The sequence below is a fragment of the Diceros bicornis genome, chromosome 19 (assembly GCF_020826845.1).
Source record: "Diceros bicornis minor isolate mBicDic1 chromosome 19, mDicBic1.mat.cur, whole genome shotgun sequence".
Classification (NCBI taxonomy): domain Eukaryota; kingdom Metazoa; phylum Chordata; class Mammalia; order Perissodactyla; family Rhinocerotidae; genus Diceros; species Diceros bicornis.
Window position 1 is genome coordinate 51,201,941 of NC_080758.1, and position 12,475 is coordinate 51,214,415.

At 43.8% G+C, this 12,475-nt stretch overlaps 1 protein-coding gene across 10 annotated transcripts in view; it reads left to right on the forward strand.

The window, feature by feature from the left end:
* The first annotated feature begins 2,742 nt into the window (after positions 1–2,742).
* Positions 2,743–12,475, forward strand: part of ENTPD6 (ectonucleoside triphosphate diphosphohydrolase 6) — a 30,432-nt gene continuing 20,699 nt past the window's right edge. For 2 of the 10 annotated variants that reach the window (XM_058563361.1, XM_058563358.1), the window contains exons 1-3: positions 2,761–2,888; positions 4,140–4,274; positions 5,162–5,252. The gene's annotated coding sequence lies outside the window, so the exon portion shown is untranslated. Of the gene's footprint in view, positions 2,889–2,955; positions 4,299–5,161; positions 5,253–12,475 lie in introns of those variants that run through there. The other 8 variants (XM_058563359.1, XM_058563360.1, XR_009222991.1 and 5 more) reach the window with 7 other exon arrangements.

Consider the following 12,475-nt stretch of genomic DNA (forward strand, 5'->3'; position numbering starts at 1 on the left):
GCCAGGCACTCCTCTCTGCTGTCAGAGCACTCGCACACATGCTCTGTCCATAGCCTATATCTCAAATACCTCTTCCAGCTCCTGCATTTCCAGGGTAGGTGCTAATTGACTTCCATCATCTTCCACCCGCAGGACTCAGTTGCTGCTTCTGGCTGACTAGTGAAAACTGCAGAAGCACCATAATTAATCCATCCACTTCTTCACCAAATATTTATTGACCATTGTTTTAGTTTGGGTTTCCCCAAAGGCAGTCTGAGACAAGAGCTTGGATGCAAGTAGTTTATTTGGGCGAGGGGGCCAAGGAAGCAGAGAAAGCCAACCCAAGGGGCTAGCATGGCTGAGTGGTTACCACTGTAGGCAACTGAAGCTGACTGAGTCCTGCTCCCATGAAGCATGGAAGGCTGAGGTACTCATCCTTAACTCGTTAAGGGTTAACTTCCCTGAACTTCCAAGCTATGTCTGCTCCCAGGGCTTCCAGAGAAAGTTCTAAGGTAAACCCTAAAGGGAACAGCAAAGAGCTGCTCGAGGTGGCAGCATTCATGGGAACTTTACACCATCACTGGAGAGCTGAAGTCTAAAGTGGGATGCGGGGATATGGGCACAATGTGTTTGCTACGGGCATCTACCATGTGCCAGACAGAGTGCCAGGTGCTGTGTGTGCACCATCTTCAGGACAAACCACTTCCTTGCTCTCACGGAGCTTACCTTTCAGTAGTGGAACAAAGAATATACCAATACACAAATCAACAAATAAATACTGATGGGTGTGATAAGTGCTATAAGTGAAGTAAACAACAGAAAGGGTGAAAAAATATCTAGAACCACTCTAGATAAAACCATTTGAAGAGGTAACATTTGAGCTAAGTCGTAAAGGACAAAAAAGAATCTATGTCTCAGTCCGTTTGGGCTGCTATAACAAAAATACCATAAGCTGGGTGGCTTACAAATAACAAACATTTATTTCTCACAGTTCTGAAGGCTGGTAAGTTCAAGATCAAGGCGTCTGCAGAGTCCATGTCTGGTAAGGGCTGGCTTCCTCAGAGTACTGTTTTCTCACTGTAACCTCACATGGCTGAAGCAGCGAGGGATCTCTCTAGGGCCTCTTTTATAAGGGCACTAATCCCATTCATCTCCCAGGGACCCCATCTCCTTATACCATCACCTTGAGTGTTATTACGATTTAAACATATGAATGGGGGGAGGGGGGACAAACATTCAGACTATAGTAGTTTACTAATGAAAGACCTGGGGAAAGAGCTTTCCAAGCAAAAGCCCATGTCAGTAAAACTGACAAATCTTACAAACTTTAAGAATGAAATATGGTGAAAGAGATGTTGTGAGTGAGGTAGACAGAAGCAGGGCCCTCACAGTTCCACGAACAAAGATTTCAAAATATTAGAATAAATATAAATTAAAATTGTACTTGAGATAGAATTTTGTAACAATTGGATTGGCAAAGATCCAAAGGTTTGGAAAGACTCCACTGGTGAAAACGTGAGGAAACCCACACTCCTATACATTACTGTGGGGTGTCAGTTAGTACAAAGTCTAAGGAGCAATTTAGCCATATGTATCCAATATTTAAAAGAAAAAAAGGGAGAGTGGGGAACATTACTGTAGCAATTCCTCTTCTAAGAATTTTTCCTACAGATACACCTACACGTGTGCACAAAGATAGTCCTCGGGATCCTGTAGCATTATTCATAATAGCAAACATCCTGAACAATGGACCGTATGGGCTAACCGCTGCATAAACAACCAAATCTCAGCCGTTTGATTTGACCTGGTAAAGGAAGAGAGTGTCCAGTCAGGTGCTGGCAATGATGACATGCCCGTCTGCACAGTCCTGGTCTACTACACACGTCGTCCCTACATCCCACCTGTTTAGCGCACTCTCAAAAGTGTCACCATCTTAACAAACTTAGGATCACTGTGTGATTCAGGAACCTACTAACAGCTCTCCCAGGGCCTCCCCCTGAGAGGGAACAGGTTTTCTGGGCCAGGCCTGGAAGGGGCACACCCACACCTCATTGGCCAGAGGCCCTCACCTGGGCAGCCCCACAGCAAGGGGAGCTGGGAAGGGGGCTCCAATTCTGTTGGGAAGAAAAGGAGACTGATTGAGGGGACATCCGGGCAGCCCCTGCCACCAGGGTCCGTAAGTAAAGGGGGGGCCCGCATCGACGACAAACCCAAATCAGGAGTTGTCAACCTTGGCGGCTTCTAGGTAGAGATTTTTAAAATGTCCGTCAAGAATAGGAAGGATTTGATCGCACTGCCTATTCTGCTGTGGTTGCATTTTCTATCATGTATTACCTTAAAAAAAAAAAGGAACTTGAGATGTGGAGGGACCCAAGGAAAATTCAAACATGCCACAGGCCGGTCGAGGCCGAGGTTGCGAGGGTGCGCAATAACTAGCGGGCCAGGCACGACGAAGGCCTGCTCCGCTTTGCCGTGAGGAACCCCTATACGCCAGGCCAGGGGCTGACTCTGGCGGCGAGGGCCACCCGGGGACGCTGGAGGCCACACGCGCCGAGACCCCTCCCAGGCCGACGATAGACCGGCTCCGCCTGGCAAAGAACCACAAAGCCAAACCACGCCAGGAGGCTACCGCGCCTGCGCACTGGGCCCGCGGCGCCCTGGCTCCACGCCGCGCCTGCGCACTGGGCCCGCGGCGCCGGGGCTTCACGCCGCGCCAGCGCACTGGGCTCGCGGCGACCGACCCGCTGGACGTGCGCGGGGGTGGGGCCCGGGCTTCGGGATCGGCCGCGTTGCGCCGTGGGTGGGGGCTCCGGTGACGCCGGCGGGAGCAGAGAGCAGCGTCCGTCGCCCGCCGGCTGCCCGGGGACCGGTACCGCCCTCCACGGCTGGGGCGGAGGGAGCCTCGCAGGGTAAGCGGCGGGCCGGGCGTGTGCGGGGCCAGCGGGGTCGGCCGAGCCCGAGAGGAGTGAGTGCACGTGGGCCTCTGGCGCGCCGGTGCGCTGCGCCCTGGGTCAGAGTGGAGGAGAGTCGGGTCCCCAGGCTGAGACCCACGCTTCTGGCAGCTCCCGGGGCTCGAGCGGCAGCGCCTGGAGGCGGCCTCAGGGTCACTCTCACCCCAGTCTTTTGCCGCCTTCTTGTTCGGTTTTATCAGCCCTCAGTGAACTCGACTCCGCTGACCCGGGAAGGGCGCGATTAGGGTTCTGGCAACTGAGTGGGGCAGACCGCAGAGGTGTCTCTCCGCTTGGGGCCTATAGCCCTGCTGCATTCATTCATTCAGCCAGCATTTGCTGAGCCGCTTCCCAGCTCTGTGCCAGGTGCCGGAGATCCAACAGGGGCAGGACAGGCAGGCCCCTTCCCTCCTGGGCCTCACAGCCCGGTTGGGAAGCCCAGGGAACTGGCAAGATCTTGCAATCAGACAGTACTGAGGATGTGAGGAATTAACTCGGGCCTTGGAGTGGTGATCAGGAGAAGAGCTCGTGAGGTGGTCAGGGTGGTTCTGCCTGAGCTGACCCGTCAGCCAGGAGTGCTCCAGGCTGCAGGAGGGAGAAGGCCTGAGGTGGACAGAGCTGGACACCAGGCTGGGCTCTGTTCAGTAGAAAGCATTGAACAGCCAGGAGTGTGGAAGAGGACAGAGTGTGGAAGAGGTCAGGGGTCCATGGAAGGGAAGAATGGCTTTTATTTTAAGTATGGCCAGGAGCCATAGAATGGTTTTAAGGGTTGGAGGAAAGCCTGAATTGCTCCGTAGGTTATGGTGGGCACAGCCCCTCATCCTGGGTCCACCCAAAGGAATCAGTCACCTGGAAGTGCTTAGGCAGTTCCAGGTGTTCCTCCAGGCACCTGTATTCCAGGATTATGTGTATCAAGCCTCACATCCTACATCCTTCAGGATGCTGTGGAGGTCCTAGCTCTATAGCCCCCCAGTGAGGGAATCTGAAACTTCTAGAAGGGAGGTTCCTTGGGCATAGGTGGATGGCAGTTGTGATTACAAGGGCTCTCTGACCCGCTGGGCAAGAGCCATGATGGATGGGGGGATTAGGGTTTGTCTAAAGGAGGTTTTCCTGTTGGTGTTACAAATGCGTTAACAAGGTTCATGAAAAGTCTGGTAAGCATAATCGTACAAATCCAGAAACTGGTTTTTCTCCCTCCACTCCTGCTCTCAGAAGCATCAATTGGCTAATACGGTGTGTGTCCATCTCCTCGTGGAACCTCATGTGAATAACCAGAGAGGTGGACAGTGGTGTAAAGAGGTCTGGATGTGTCTCCCCTCCCACCGTCCTATGACGAGGAAACAACAGGTGGTGTTGGCAGGGCTGATTCATGTATGTATAGGTTTTCTAGAGAAGGGGAGAAAAGTCTATTTAAACCTACCAGGAGAATAAGTAATGGTTTGTTAAAATGCTTTAATTTTGGATAGGTTTTCAGCATGTGTGGCAGTCATTTGCACGAATGGCCATTTTGTGTACTTTAACTGAAAACCTTGAAGAAACTGGTCAACAGATCAGGCAGCCAGCAGTCCAAATCAGATAGGGTTTGTATTTCCAAGAGCCAGCCTGCCATCCGCAGCTCCTAGAAAGCTAGCCAGGGGATGGGGCAGGAGCCTGCCTCTGACACCACTGCTCCACACCCAGGCAGTGGCCCCTTCTCCCCCTGAGGAGTGTGGTCCCCCGGCAGGAGCCAGCTGGGAGCAAAGTTTGCTCAGCCACACCTCTCTGTTTGCCTTTGTGCAGCCTACATCCTGCTCCACCCCCCAGCCTTCTCATTCCCCACTTGGATTATCTTCCTTACAGCCTTGTTTTAGACTCTCTGTCCTTTAAAGAGCAAAACTAAACTAAAATGGAATTGTTTTCCTCCATGAACCTCTGGGGAGGGCCTGATGAACACATTTACACTACAGTGTTAGTGGTGCCCACCGAAATGTGATTTGCCCCTCCTGCAGGTGTCTTAGCTCTGGACAAGCACCTTAACTCAATGGAATGAAATTGCCTTTTAGGTTTGGGCCTCAGGGATGTGGAGGTGCCTGTGGGCCAGGCTGTTCCTGGCTCTGTGCTCCTTCAATGTTGTGTTCTATTTGGACTCCATTTATGTCACCCTGAACTTGTTGGTGTGTAACTTTAATGATTTTGTGTTTGTAATTTTATGTGAATGTTTTTTGGTTGTCTAAAGTAGACTCTTGTGTTAATAGGGAAAGTGAAGTGATGAAGGACATTTGATTTGAAGACAGAAGCCAGAAACTCTCACCTGTACCTCCCCACGTGCCAGCTGTGTGATTCCAGGCAAGTCTGTTCACAAACGTTCCTGGGGCCTTGGTACTGTCATATGGAAATAAGTCGTCATATGTCATGTCATGTAAGTGCCCCGGCCTTGTGGGCCTCTGATAAAAGGATATACTATATGTAAACAGGTATTTTTTTAATGGGTAGACAAATTTAATAAAGAGCAACCTTTGCCTCGAAATTTGATATACCGCCTGTTAATCTGATCAGGTCGATCAAGTCTAGGTTCTTAGACTAACTTAGGACATGATAAAATTTGATTATGTAAAAGGGTTTTATAAAATACTTTCAGGGCTGTAAGATGTTCGTACTGCTTTTGTGTCCTCACTGTTCATCCTTAGAAATAGCTGCTTTAGAACTTTATAAATACTTTTTTGTTTAATGATCACTTAGCAACGGGAAACTTTGGGTAACAGTGACCTAATGAAAGGAGGCATTGAGCCATTGAGAAGGCCAGTTGTAGGATGAGTGCTGGCTGCGTGGGGATGGGCATTCCCCAGGTCTCGTCCCAGCCTCTGCTTGTTCCTAGGTCTTCTCTCTGTAGTTGATTTCCTCACTCCCGATCTCAGCTAATATCCCCTTAATGCAGATCATTCCCTAGGCCCCAACCCCAAACCTGTCATTTCTCACAAGGATCAGTTCCATTTCTGACTGTGTCCTGCTGTCATTTCAAACTTGACATGCAGAAAACCTGGTCCCTGCTGTCTCCTGCCTTAACAGCCCCTTCCCAAATGGCCTACTTCTGTTGGTGGCCATCACTCGTCAGTGCCTTCGTCTTTCCCGGACTACTGGTGAACTGCTAAGCTGTCAGCCAGCCTCCTTCACCAGTGAGTGTTAGCTGAGCAGCTGCTGGGCTCTGGCCTTGTGTTGGGGGTGGGAGATCCAGGAGGAGTGGGCTGGTCCTTGTGTCCAGAGCGGCACTAACTAACCGGAGGGAGGGAAGAGAGGCACAAATGAATCGCCCCACATACAGCTTAACTCAGGGCGTGGAAGTATGCAGAGCACCCAGGAGCTATTCAGGTCCTTGGCCCATTTTTAAATCAGGTCGTTTGTTTTTTTTGTTGTTGAGTTTTAGGAGTTCTCTCTATATTTCGGATATTATTCCCTTATCAGATATGTGATTTGCAAATATTTTCTCTCATTCTGTGGGTTGCCTTTTTTCTCTGTTGTTACTCTCCTTTGATGCAGGTGCCTAATATTGATGTAGTCTCATTTGTCTGTTTTTGCTTTTGGTGTCTTTTCCAAGAAATCATTGCCAAATTCAATGTCATGAGTTTTTCTCCTATGTTTTCTTCTAGCAGTTTTGTAGTTTTAGGTTTTACATTTAAGTTTTAATCCATTTTGAGTAATTTCTGTATATGGTGTAAGGTAAGGATCCAACTCTGTTCTTTTGTATGTGGATATCCAATTTTCCCAATATCATTTATTAAAGAGACTGTCTTTTCCCCAATGAATGGTCTTGGTACCCTTGTTGAATATCATTTGACTATATACATGAGGGTTTGTTTTGGGCTCTCTATTCTGTTCCATTGGTCTATGTGTCTGTCTTTATACCACTATGACAATATCTTAATTACTTTGTTATATGTTTTGTAATATATGATATATAATATGCTTTGTAATATGTTTTGAAATCAAGAAGTATGAGGCTTCCAACTTTGTTCTTTTTTCAAGATTGTTTTGGCAATTTGGGGTCCCTTGAGATTCCATATGAATTTTAGGATGCTTTTTTCTGTTTCTGCAAAAAAAAAAAAGTTGTTGAGATTTTGATAAGGATTGCATTTGTGGATCGCTTTGGATAGTATTGACATTTTTTTGTGTGTGTGTGAGGAAGATCAGCCCTGAGCTAACATCCATGCCAATCCTCCTCTTTTTGCTGAGGAAGACTGGCCTTGAGCTAACATCCGTGCCGATCTTCCTCCACTTTATGTGGGATGCCACCACAGCGTGGCTTGACAAGCGGTGTGTTGGTGTGCGCCTGGGATCCGAACCTGGGCTGCCAGCGGCGGAGCACGCACACTTAACCACTGTGCCACGGGGCCAGCCCCAGTATTGACATCTTAACAATATTAAGTCTTCCAATCCATGAACATGGGATATCTTTCTATTTATTTGACTCTTATTTAATTTCTTTTAGCAACATTTTGTAGTGTTCAAGGTACAGGTCTTTCATGTCCTTGGTTAACTTTATTCCTAAGTATTTTATTCTTTTTGGTGCTATTGTAAAAAGAATTGTTTGATGGTATTGTAAATGAAATTATTCAATGCTATTGTAAATGGAATTGTTTTCTTAATTTCCTTTTCAGATTATTCATTGTAGTGTACAGAAACAACTGATTTTTGTATGTTGATTTTGTGTCCTGTAACGTTGCTGAATTTATTTATTAGTTCTAACAGTGATCCTCATGGAGTCTGTAGGGTTTTCTACATATAAGACCATGTCATCTACAAATAGAGATAAGTTTACTTCTTCCTTCCCGGTTTGAATGCCTTTTATTTTTTTCTTTCTTAATTGGTCTGGCTAGAACTTCCAATACTATGTTGAATAGAAGTGGTGAAAACAGACATCTTTTCTGGCTCCTAATCTTAGAGTAGAAGTTTTCAGTCTTTCACCTTTGGGTATGATGTTAGCTGTGGGTTTTTCATATATGGCCTTTATTATGTTGAAGTAGTTTCCTTCTATTCCTAGTTTTTCGGTTGTTTTTGTTATGAAAAGGTGTTGAATTTTATTAAACATTTTTTCTGCATTAATTGAAATAATGTGGGTTTTTTTCCCCATTTTATTCTGTTAATGTCGTACCTTACCTTGATGGGTTTTCATATGTTGAACCATCCTTGCATTCCAGGAATAAATCCCACTTGGTCATGGTGTATAATCCTTTTACTATGCTCTTGAATTCAGTTTGGTAGTATTTGTTGAGGATTTTTGCATCAATATTCATAAGGAATATTGGTCTTTCTTTTCTTGTAGTGTCTTTGTCTGGCTTTGGTATTAGGGTAATGCTGCCCTCATAGAATGAGTTAAGAAGTGGTCCTTCCTCTTCAGTTTCTGGGAAGATTATGAAAAGTGTTGTTGTTAATTTTTCTTTAAGTTTGGTAGAATCAGTAGTGAAGCCATCTGGTCCAGAGCTTTTCTTTGTTGGGATGTTTTTGATTACTAATTCAGTCTCCTCACTAGTTATAGGTCTATTCAGATTTTCTATTTCTTCATGATTCATTTTGGTAGATTGTGTGTTTCTAGGAATTTGTCGATTTCATCCAGGTTATCCAATTTATTGGCATACAATTGTTCATAATACTCTTTTATAATCATTTTTATTCTATAAAATCAGTAGAAATGTTCCCTCTTTTGTTTCTAATTTTAACCGAGTTTTCCTTCTTTATTCCTTTGTTCATCTAGCTAAAGGTTTATCAGTTACATTGATCTTTTCAAAGAACCAGCCTTTGGGTTCATGGATCTTTCTCTCTTGTCCTTCTATTCCCTATTTTATTTATCCTGCTCTAGTTTTTATTGTTTATTTCATTCAAGCGTTTTGTTTAGTTTATTCTTTTTCTAGTTCCTAAGGTGTAAAATCAGGTTGTTGGTTTGAGATCTTTTCTCTCACTTAACATAGCGTTCACAGCTATAAATTTCCCTCCTGGCACTGCTTTTGCTGCATCCCGTAAGTTTTGGTGTGTTTTGTTTTCATTTTCACTTGTCACAAGATATTTTCTTATTTCTCTTTTGATTTCTTTTTTGGCCCGTTTGTTGTTTAAGAGTGTGTTGTTTGGGGCTGGCCTGGTGGCGTAGTGGTTAAGTTTGCGCACTCCAGTTCTGCAGCCCAGGGTTCGCGGGTTCAGATGCCGGGCACAGACCTACACACCTCTCACCAAGCCATGCTGTGGCGGCATCCTGTACACAAAGTACAGAAACATTGGCAGAGATGTTAGCTCAGGGCCAATCTTCCACATCAAAAAAAAAAGAGTGTTTTGTATAATTTTCACACATTTGGGAATTTTCCAGTTTTCCTTCTGCTGTTGATTTCTAGTTTCGTTCTATTGTGATTGGAAAAGATGCTTTGTTTGATTTTGATCATTTTTAAGTTTATTAAGACATGTTCTGTAGCCTAATATATCATCTCTCCAGGAGGATGTTTCGTGTGCGTTTGGGAAGAATGTGTATTCTGCTCATATTGGGTAGAGTGTTTTGTGTATGTCAGGTCCAGTTGATCTATAGTTTTGTTCAAATCCTCTATTTCCTTATTGATCCTCTATCTGATTTTTCTATCCTTTATTGAAAGTTGGATATTGAAGTTTCCTACTATTATCATACAGTTCCTATTTCTCTTTTCAATCTGTAAGTTTTTGCTTCATATATTTAGAAGATCTGGTGTATATGTTATAATTGTTATATCTTCTTGGTGAATTGGCCCTTTTTTATCGTTATATAATGTCTTTCTTTGTATCCCATGACAGTTTTTGACTTAAAGTCTGTTTTGTCTCATATAGTATAGCCATCCCTGCTCTGTTTTGGTTACTATTTTCGTGGAATCTTTTCCCATTCTTTTACTTCTGGTCTATATGTACTCTTAGATTTAAAGTTTCTTGTAGAAGCATAGAGTTGGATCTTGTTTTTTTATCCATTTAGCTACTCTATGTCTCTTGACTGGGGTGTTTAATCCATTCACATTTAAAGTGATTACTGATGAGAAAGAACTTACTTTTGCCATTTTGTTATTTTCTGCACGTCTTACAGCATTTTTTTATCCCTCATTTCCTCCATTATTGCTTTCCTTGGTGTTTAATTGATTTTTTGTAGGGACAATTTTGATTCCCCTCTTATTTCCTTTTGTGCATATAGTCATGCAACGTTTCAGGCAATGATGGACCACATATATGACAGTTGTCCCATAAGATTAGTATCATATAGCCTAGTTGTGTAGTAGACTGTACCATCTGGGTTTGTGTAAGTACACTCTGTGATGTTCCCACAATGACGAAATCGCCTAACCACGCGTTTCTCAGAATGTATCCCCATTGTTAAGTGACGCATGACAGTATTCTATAGATATTTTCTTTGTGGTTACCGTGGGAATTACGTATAACATGGTAAAGTTATAACAATTTTTCTAAAATTTGATACCAACTTAACTTGAATCTGATATAATAACTTCACTCTCTTACATCTCCACCTCTCCCACTTTGTTTTTGATGTCACAGATTACCTCTTTGTGTACCCATCAATATAGACTTATAATTATTTTTTTAATGCATTTGTCTTTTAATTCCTTTAGAAAATAAAAATGGGAGTTGCAAACCAAATGTACAGTAATACTGGTTTTTATATTTGTGCATGTGTTACCTTTACTGTATGGTAAAGGTACACTTATGGTGTCCCATAAGTCCCTTAGGCTCTGTTCACTTTTCTTCAGTCTTGCTTCTTTTGCCCCTCTGACTCAATAATTTCATTGTCCTGTGTTCAAGTTCACTGATTCTTCTGCCTGGTCAAATCTGCTATTGAGACCCAATTAAAAAATGTGCAGAGGATCTGAATAGACATTTTAACAAAGAAGGCATACAGATAGACAACAGGCACATGAAAAGATGTTCAACATGATTAATTATTAGGGAAATACGATTCAAAACCACAAGGAGATATCACCTCATGCCAGTTAGAATGGCTATTATCAAAAAGACAAGAAATAACAAGTGTTGGCGAGGATATAGAGAAAAGTGAACCCTTGTACACTGTTGCTGGGAATATAAGTTGATGTAGCCACTATGGAGAACAGTACGGAGATTTCTCAAAACATTAAGAATAGAACTGCCGTATGATCCAGCTATTCCACTTCTGGGTATTTTCCCAAAGACTAGGAAAACATTAATTCGAAAAGATATATGTACCCACTCTGTTCATGGCAGCATTATTTACAATAGCCAAGATATGGAAAAAACCTCAGTTCCCATTAGTGTAGGAATGGATAAAGATGTGGTATGTAAAGACACAATGGAATACTGCTCAGCAATATAAAACAATGAAATATTGCCATTTGCAACAACATGGATAGACCTTGAGGGTAGTATGCTAAGTGAAGTAAGTCAGGTGGAAAAAAGACAAATACCATATGATTTTACTCTTATTTGGAAGATGAACAAAAAATTTAAAAATGTACAAAGAAAAAATAAATAACATAGATATAGAGAAGAGATTGGTGGTTACTAGAGGGGAAGGGGTTGAGGGGAGTGCGAAATGAAAATGGACAAAGGGGCTCAATTGTATGTGACGGAAGGAGACTAGATTTTGGTGGTGAGCACGCTGTAGTGTGTACAGAAATTGAATTATGATGTTGTACACATGAAACTTATATAATGTTATCAACCAATGTTAGCTCAATTTAAAAAAGAAAAAAACCTGCTGTTGAACCCCTCGAGTGAATTTTTCAATTCAGTTATTGTATTTTTTAGCTCCACAATTTCTGTTTGGTTCCTTTTTATAATTCCTGTCTCTTTGTTGATAGTCTCATTTTGTTGTCATATGTTGTTTTCCTGATTCCTTTTAGTTCTTTGTGTTTTCCTTTAGCTCGTTCAGCATATTAAAGTCTGTAGTTTTAAAGTCTTTATCTGATACTTCCTGTGCCTTTGTTTCTTCAGGGACAGTTTCTACCACTTTTTCTTCCATTGAATGGGCCATGTTTTCCTATTTCTCTGTGTGCCTTATGATTTTTTTTTTCCTGAAAAATTGGGCATTGAAAAAATAGCCACCTCTCCCAGTCTTCGCATACTGGCTCTGTGCCGTGAAAGACCTTCACTAATTAATGAGATGTGTCTGAGCCTTGGGGTCAGCCCCGGGGTGAAGGCTTAAGGTCTTCTCAGGGGTTTTTCTGAGCGTGTATCTTTCCTGGGCCTGTGTGTGTGCTGTTTTCAATTTTCCCATATACCTGGCTGCTTTTAAATGTCTTAATTTCCCAAAGAGTCTCACTCAAGCTGGTCCTTGGGCCTTAGATGTTCTGTTGTATCTCCCCCACCCCCACCCTCTGGCCCCAGGCGTGGGCGGGTCTGCAGTGACCTTGTGGTTTTCACAGCTGCTTTCCACAGCTTCCCCCACCCCCCACCCGAGCTCTGAGCCCCAAGGCAGGCTAACAGAGACCCAAACCTCGGCAGCCCCACGGCTGGTTCTGGTTCGGTGTTGCCGAGAGGTCTGCTCTATTCCCTCCTGTTTGAGGAAAGGAACTCGGAGCCAGGCT